Source organism: Phaethon lepturus, unplaced genomic scaffold (assembly GCF_000687285.1).
Source record: "Phaethon lepturus isolate BGI_N335 unplaced genomic scaffold, ASM68728v1 scaffold10051, whole genome shotgun sequence".
In the NCBI taxonomy this organism is placed as follows: domain Eukaryota; kingdom Metazoa; phylum Chordata; class Aves; order Phaethontiformes; family Phaethontidae; genus Phaethon; species Phaethon lepturus.
In genome coordinates this window covers 24369-33484 of record NW_010515541.1, presented here as the reverse complement: position 1 = coordinate 33484, position 9116 = coordinate 24369, and positions in this window count along the sequence as shown.

The following is a 9116-nucleotide window of genomic DNA, read 5'->3' as shown; positions in this document are numbered from 1 at the left end:
TCACGCCATGGGGGAGCGAGCGAGTGGCTGTGTGGTGCTTAGTTGCTGGCTGGGCTTAAACCACAACAATTCTGCAAGTTACATATCTTTGTCCTAAGGATTCAATCAATACCTTTCCTGCATGCACTACTCTTAGAGCTTCATTAAAGCTGGGGACATCGTCAGCATATAACTCAGGATACAGAGCTGTGTGTGTAAAGATCTCTCCTGTGAGATGAAAGGTTTTGTAGAAATAAAGAGAGAAAATATAGGTGGTTTAGTTAGGAGTGTGAATTATGTCTTACACTTTAAACCATTATCCTGCATTGCTTGCCCTCAGTGAGGTTTCTCAGCATGCCTAGATGCACTTGTTTGGATGGGTGGATTTGTAATGCTTTTGTGAAAGGTGTTGCTCTTGCCTTGCTCCCAAGAGGTACGAACATGGGAGCATCAAGCCTTTTAAATTAATGGAAGTATAATCTGGCATTTCCAAGCCTGATATCAAAACCCAGTGAGGGGTGCAAGTGGTGCTGGGGAAGTGGAAAAATGAAAGCAACGCCTTCAGTTGGAAAGATACCACCTGTGTTCACAGTTACACTAAGGAGGAAGGCTAAAACATACACCTCAGAAGCAGGCGCATGGCAGAACAATGGAGTAAATGGTGCCACAGCTGAAAAGGGTTGCAGAAAGACCAAAGCACGGTCTCACCTCTTTGCATCAATGGGGGGATTTTCAGGAACACAGAGGGAGTAACACAGCATAAAACTGTCAGTTTGTGAGTTTGGGTGAAATCCAGTTGCTCCTGGTTCTGTTTGAATTCCAAATAGTGGAAAATAGGGAGCAAAGGAGCTGTTGCCTCTCAAAGAGGCCAGATCTCACCTTGAGAGACACAAGGTCTCACAGCTTCTCTGGAGTCTGGATTTTATGGCATTTTGCCTTTGTGTAAGACAGAGGCTCCTGGCTCCCATTGAGTTCCTGGCTCCCACTGAATTCAGCCTCAGCAAGGAGCTGGGGCTTGGCTGAGCTGGGAGATGCTATCCCTCGCACAGACCAGCTACCACGGACTTCCAGCACTGAGATTTCAATTTAGGCTAGAACATGCAAGCAGCCGTGTTATCACTGTGTTTAACTACTAACATGGGAAACAAAAAGTCATCAGAAATGCTGCTAAATCTTTGATCTACTGAGCTTGGAGTACAGGGGTTAAAAATTGAGTAAAAAATTTACTTCGGGTCCAAATTCTGTGTCCATGTGTTGTTTGCTTTTGAAAGCCATTAGAAAGCATCCTCTTCGTTCTCCTTTATCTGTGGTTCTTCTGTGTTCACTTCTCCCAAGTAACTAGCGATAGAACATGAGGAAACGGCCTCAAGTTGCGCCAGGGGAGGTTTAGACTATATATTAGGAAAAATTTATTTACAGAGAGAGTGGTCAAGCATGGAACAGGTAGCCTAGGAGGTGGTGGAGTCACCATCACTGGAAGTGTTCAAAAAACATGTGGACTTGGCACTTCAGGACATGGTTTAGTGGGCATGGTGGTGTTGGGTTGATGGTTGGACTTGATGATCTTAAAGGTCTTTTCCAACCTTAATGATTCTGAGAGATTCTGTGATTCTGCCCTCCGCTTCATTACCTCTTTCCTTTTATTAATGTAAAAAACAGCATACAGCAGTGATTCCGATATACAGCAGTGCATAAAGGTGCTGTGATTTTAAAACATAGCCTCAAATGTCTGTAACACTGACCCAGATGTGATCTCCTTCTGTGAGTCAAAATCGGATAGGCTTAAAGCCCTGTTTGTTAGAAATGCATTATACCAGCCTGTAACACGAGGCAAGAATTTCTCTTCTGGTGAGGGATATTTTCACTTCCACTTTGCAAATCACAGACTTCAGAAAATTAGATTTTCCCCTCTGTAAGTCATGCTTAAATTTTGTCTTCAAGAAAATATGTATATGCTCATTGGTGAAATGTACTACACAAGTAAATAATAGGGAAAATGTTATGGTCAGGTGTATCACACAGGCATGTGTTCACAGCCAGGTTTTGACGACTCCTAATTCAATGTAGTCCCCACAAGCATTTGTTTGTGGCAAAATATGGCGCTTGGGTGACCAGAAGATCCCATCAAGGCACATCGTATCAGATGCAGTATATCCCTTCTTGCACAGCCAAATCCGCACATTCAGAATATGATGTTTTTTAATGTACAAGAACAGGGGCAAAAAACCATGACAAAACATATGGGGCTTTATAGATCTGTTCCTTTTCCCAGCTGGCTTACTATGCTCTGCTCTGAAGCGTCTGAAGGAAATGAATGTTTTAAAGTTTCTAGGTGCAAAGCTGTGTACTGATGTGTGCAGATGTTGAGATTGCCTCCAGTAGGTTCTCAGTAACACAGCTGACAACTAAATGTGGCTGAAGCCAACAAAATACAGCAGAACAGCAGGATGAGCTCCAACTTCTGCATCGCACTGATATCAATAGCCACCGGAGTGCATACTGTCCCCCTAGGCTTGCTGAGTGCGTAGTCCTTTTCTCACACAGTTTCAGTTTCATACTACGTAACAGTACTCTCATATCAAAATCATGATGCTGCTTCTCCTGTCTCCTCAAACTTTAAAAAAAGTAATCAGCCATGTGGCAGATCAGCATAATGTTGCTGGAAATACAGTGCACTGTGATTTAAATGCCAGAGGAATCAAAAGAAAGCTTCAGTGCAGCTACGATGCACAGCGAGTACAAAGAAACAAAGGTCATTCTTTTCCAGCATGAACTTTGTAGACGAGTTCACATTCCAGCCCTTTCTGTTATTTACTAAGTTATTTTCAATAGAAATCACCTACAATTAGCTCCGCATGAGCTAATTACCAATTTAGAGACTGCTTGGGGAAAGTCGCAGCTCTTGTATTTTGGGACAGGCTAAAGTCTAATGGGGAGAACTAGCACAACTGGAGTTTCCGTCTGCTCTCCTGCTGAGCTCCTGTGCTGAGAGCAGCTACCCACAGGGCCAAGGTCATAACACTGAGATTGGTGAAGAACAATGATGTGATCATGATCTGCACAAGTTGCCCTCACTGACCTCATACAGATAAAAATCAGTCACAGGCCCAACAGAAGGATGCTATAACATGAACTTTTGCAGGGGGCTAGTCTTTTGAACACTACTTTCATGTAACAGTGAAGCTCTGCCATGGTCACAGCTCTGACACAAGACCTGTGGTAGCTTTCCTGACCTGCAAACAGACTGTACGGTTTGTATTGTGTAGCATCCTAAAAATTCTACTGACTTGTAACAGAGGAAGAATGGATATCTTTTATGGTTGTACAAAATTTTATTTTGAGGGTAAACTCAGAAGCAGATCCTAATAAGACTCTAAGTCATATGATATGAAATTACTGGTCTTAGTCCACAGACCACCATGGTTTCCTCTCCCCTGATTTCAAGAACTCTTGCTGATTAATGGCAAAACTCTATGTCCACCCCCAACATGCTATATAACCTGCAAAGATGGTGTTCCACCAGCTCCACCTTTCCCTAAGAGCCACCACCCTCTCCTTGTCCATACTACAATCCTAGAGAGGACTGGCCAAGTCTTTGCGTCCTGACACCACAGAACTCAATTGCCCCTGACAGCAATGCAGTGTAATCAAATGAAAGAATGAAAGCTAAATAAAAGCCAAGCTAATAGCAGCTGTGGGTCACATTGTCTTCTCTGTCATATGAGAACTTGGATTGAACTGAGTTTGTGGGACAGCAGAAGCTATTTCTATGAGAGGTACTCATGAATTTTTGGAGGTTGCTGGGAAAATCAGAATTCTTACTCTACTGGTATCTACAAAGCAAGTCCTCAGTTTGACATTTACCATTCTGTTCAGATAAGGAGCTGGCTCTATCGCGTGGTTATTTACGCAGCCCATTTGGCTGCCTTTCACTTTACAGCAGAAGACGATGATGATTCTGCGTAGTGGCGATCACAGCAAAGTGCACTGAGCTTGTGACACTGCCAGGCCAGACAGGGCTGGTAGACCTCCCGCTCTCATCAGCCCTAGCATATTTTTCTGTCACAGCACATGTCTGGGTGACTGAGTCACTTTATGACTTTCTCAGAGGGTTCAAGGCTGTATGCGTCACACTAGTCCAGATGCTCTGCTGAGGTGACAATTTTCCTTCCTTGTCTCCTACATAACAATAACAGAAAAAAACCTTGGAGCTATAATTTATTCACAAACTCATTTTTATGCCTCATTTTTGGAAACTTTAACAGATAACTCAGTTCAGTAATGTGCTACATCATCCCTAGAAGACCATTTAGCAGTTTAGCCATAGCCAAAGTTGTTTCTAAGGCACCTTATATCTCTACAACATTAAAGTCTCTATTCTAACTCAAAGTATCAAGAACCTTTCCCCACAGAAAAGCAGGGTGTCAGACTGGCCTTTTATCCCAAAGTTCACTTGAAGTGATGGATCACAAGCTCATCTTTGTTTTTTTGTTATTGCCCACAACTCAGGTACAGGATTTTATTGAAATTTGTTGCCTTTCAAGCCCAGAACATGTCCCCTCTCCTGAGGATTTGGCTGCCAGGGCTCAGGGCTGACACTGACAGCACAGCTCCATGGCTTTAGGAAGCCTCAGCAGCGATCTCCCCCCTCCTTTACTTGGAAGCTGCTTTTAAGTTCAGGCTCTCACCCTTGGTATCTGCCTGGCTGTGTACTCCAGTGATCCAGTCCTGGACCCTGACCTGGACCTTGACCTCACTATGGACCTGCCTGGTGATGACTGGACCATAGCTTGACCCTGGTTACTGTGCCCCAGAACTGATCCTGACCCTGACTTATTGACTTCAACATCACTATAGACTTGTCTGGCAATCACTAGACTGTGGTGAACCCCAGCTGCCATCACCTGCTCTGCCTGCCTTGCTCAGGTCAAGTAGGACTGATGTCTTCAAGGTATGGGCACTGCTTTTGCTCCCAGCTTCCCGTCCCTTGCAGAGTAGCCCACACTTGCTGCTCCCTGGCCATGCCTTTCAGATTGAACTGTTTTTCTCAGCTTAAGAAAATCTCAAGCTGCAAACCTACATGTGCCAGATGTGGAGAAGGAGGACATGTTGGGTTTTTTTTTTAAGTGTTACATTGGAGTGTTAGTGCTTTCAAAGCACTTTTCATGCTCGAAGCATTGTGCAAGCATACTATAGTTCAGGGGAATTACACCAACTATACTAGCATGAGCCATGCAGAGTCAGATCTCACAGGGAATCTCTTGGTCTCACAGCACTGATCCCAGTCTCCAGTGTGCATGTGTCGTTTGAGGAGGAGTGACTGACCCAAAGGAAGAGCAAGAATAGGTATTGAAAACCCAGTCTATAATTAGTGATGCTTGTCTCTGAAACCTTTGTAAGATGATTCATTGTAGAAATAAAGCAACACCGGAACATTCACCAGCATCAGGGTATGCCCAGGAGCCTTCCTAAGTAATAAACCTAAGTAATAAAGCCTTCATGTTAGAGGAATATCACTAAAAGTCAAATTGTTTCTCTAAGTGTAATGTGGTGGTGTGTTTTATAATAAAAACACCTGCCATTAGGGCATTAAATACCTGCTATAAATGAAAAGGTATCCATCAAGCCTTAATCAAAATTAGATCAGTAAAACTTTTGCCAGCAGAATGATACAAAATTTAAAACCATCAATAAATAAACACTATCCAGTAGCAATCAGTATATTGGTGTCATTTTTCAGAGGGTATTTTATTATCTTATTTCCTTGTTAATAGCCATCTTTATTTCCTCTAATTTATGTAAGAGGTAGACCTGACTCCTTGTCTCTCCTTCCTTTCCTAGTTCTCACTTTTCTGCCTTAGATTTTTTCCATGAATTCTTTGTTTCTTCCTCTGAGGCATGATCCAAAGCAGACTTGGAGTTACAGGGCAGCAATGGGAAGTTACAGTAACTTCGTGTAGCTGGTAAGGGAGCCTGCAGTAACTGTAGCCCCAGGACACAAGGTCGCTCATGGCACAGCTCGACAGGGTAACACAGATGCCCCCGGAGCTGTGCTGAAGTGCTCACACTCCACAAAATGATCCGGAGGACAATAAAGATGTTCTGCTCTGCTATTCCCCTGGATATAAGTTTTAGCCACCCCTGTTGCAATAACAGTGGAGTTCCATGTCACATAAATCTGCTCTTAAGACACAGGGAGAGATGAGGGTGTTGGTGGTGTAGTGGCTGGGGAGCGGAAGGTAAAATTAGCAAGCAGGAGGAGAGAACTAAATACTCCACAGTTTGACATCAAGAAGCTTTCTCTATCTGAAGAAACTTTGGTGCCATACAATGATGAAAAACCAGAAAGAATACCCTGTTTTGGAGGAAGGGACCTTCCTCACAATGATACCAGTCCAGACTTATCCAGTACAGAATTAACAGTACATTACATGGCACCATCCTGACCCTCCTTTGTATTAAATTATGCTATATAAATAAATGAGATCTGTGTAATACTAAAGGTCTGGCAAGGAAAAAATTAAGTAAGATTTGATAGCAATAATGAATACGTGATAAATATCTAGTGCTCTCACTGGGAGCATTTTTTGCAGAGCACTCTACAACAGAGCTTGTTTTATCATCCCAAAGGGCATCATACAACACACTGTGCTGAGAGACTGCCGCACAGATTGGGAAGTAATTCTCAGTACTTAATACCTGGGGATTCTCAAAAGCAATTTTCTCTTAGGATCACATTTCCTTTGATTGTTTGGATTATTAATTATAGATAGCCTTGAACAGAACAAGGCACTGCTGTTGTACTCCTCAAACAGTGTCTCATTTAAAAGGAACAAAATATCTTACTTAATTAGAGGTTCAGCTGTGGTGTCTTTTTAAGACACTTTGGTATTGATGTGAGTGTGGTAGCCTACTGTAACCAATATTATTCCATTAATAATCAAGGAAGCCTGTAGGCATAACAGTGTAGGAAGGAAGCACCAAAATGTTTGTCAATTCAGCTTGCCAGCGCAATTGGAGTATCACCATCCAACATAGCATTTAGATTATGGATTATAGTCTATAGTTTAAAAGTGGTTGCACTTATGTGGAGCCCTCTCCTTTGTGACATTTTTCTTAATTGGATCCAGCCCATGCTTCATCAAGTGATCTCAGGCAGATGCATTTAAAGCTTAATTTTCTCCCTGGATAAATGTAAGCATATTGTTTCTGCTAATAATTCTTTAGGTTAATTTTGCCTCTGTTCTTTTTGTCTTACCTGTGCTTTAGTCATCATGACTGAACATATGAAATTAGCCACAAAATTAACCAGATGAGCATCAGTCTGTATATGTGCATGCTCAGTTTACTCTTAGCATCATGTGTTCCTTATTTGATGTGTTGACTCATTCCTGTCATCAACAAATTACATTTGTTGACTGAAAGAGGTTTATTTCTGTGAGTTCTGATGTCACAAGGAGCTTTTACTAACATTTTCTTCATCTTGCAGTCTTAAATATATGTGCTAGAGATACACGCAGGAATTCTGTATTTTCCATGTATTGCATTCATGGATTACATCTGAGAAAGCAGAAAGTTTACCTCCCCAGCAATGTGGTTCAGATTCCTTTTGGGGTGGCTATGCAGAGCCAGGTGCAGGTCTATCTGCAGATTACAAATTGGCACCGCCTTGCCCTTCCTTGGCTCCTTAGGGAGCTAATGGGGGTGGAAAGGGGTGGGCTAAGGTTTCTTATAGCTCTGGAGCCCAAGTCTGTGCCACATCATTTGGGTGTCTGTTGCCACATTAGTCCTGCAGTTTGGGAGATGTTGGTGAAGAGTCTATGCTCTCTGAGGAGAGGTTCAGTGCCTGGCTACCAGCCCTGCTGTCCCTAGGGCCTCTGAGAAAGGCCTGGGGCTCTGCAGTAAAGGCAGCAGGATTCAGACTGTCTTCCTGCCCTAATTAGAGAGAAGAAAGCAAGCTGCAGTAATGGAGCAGGAGAGGGACAACTATGCTCCTTCTGGAGAGCTAGTGCTTGTCTGATCTGTAGGGAACACTACATGCCACCTACAGAGCAATGTAGTCTGCCCTGCTGATGAGCTCTGTTCTGCTTTGCAATGGATGTGCTTTCATTATGCTTTTCAGGTAAGATGTGGGTTGTATGCATGCAAACATGATATAAAGTTGTTTCTAAAAGTAACTTTGGTATTACTTAGGTATTTTTATAAGTACCAAGAATTTGGATTAGCATCAAAACTGTATATATAGAGGGTTTTCTTTGCTGAAATATAAAAAAAAAAAAAACACCAACCCAAACAAGCCCCTGCTATGGTTCCTGATGATCAGAATTCCTACTCAAAGCACTTCAGTGTGTCCCTACTATCACAAGTCAGTTAAGAAGTTGCTCCGAAGTTTAATTCAACCAGAGGAACTCTTAACACTTTATGTTACTAAACATGTTCCACTCATGCTGGGTTTTTTGCCTGTTGCCACAATACTCGGAATTTGTTTGATTGATTGCTAGGGAGAGATGCTATTTTTCTAGGCTACTCTCTTCCAAGCTGTGAACCAACAAAACAAAATTCTATTTTATTATTAGTAAAGGGAAGTGATGTGTCAGCTAACCTGTTATGATATTCTTCCTCCTCTGCCATCTTTCTTTCCTGGCTGCCCCCAAAAGGAATCCCAGTTTGAACAGCATCCTTAGGAGAATGCGTAGCTGGAGAGTTCCTGGAATCAGCATTTCACAGTAATCCAGCATGCCCCACTCCCTGAGAGGTGAGCTGAAGTAGCTCATATAGGAGATGAACTCATGGCAGTAACCTGAGGGATTGTCATTTAGGGCTATCTGAATTTCAGGTATAGAACCCATAACTGCCAACTGACTACTGAGATGGCTTTTGCCAGCCTTGGCTGAAGTTTTTATAAAACAGGTTTTATTAAAAACTCATTAGGAATATGATTTTGAAAAAGCAAAATCTTGTTTTCCCTAGTCTATAATTATTCACAGTCCCTTAACAATTTTCATAACACTTTTCCTTTTTCTTCTCTGCATTGTTACGGCTGTTTGCTGTAGTGATTGAGTTTTCATAACTGTCAGAACAATGTCAAGACAATGTGAAGACAATGTCAAGGCAAATATATAAGGGTGACAGTGTGA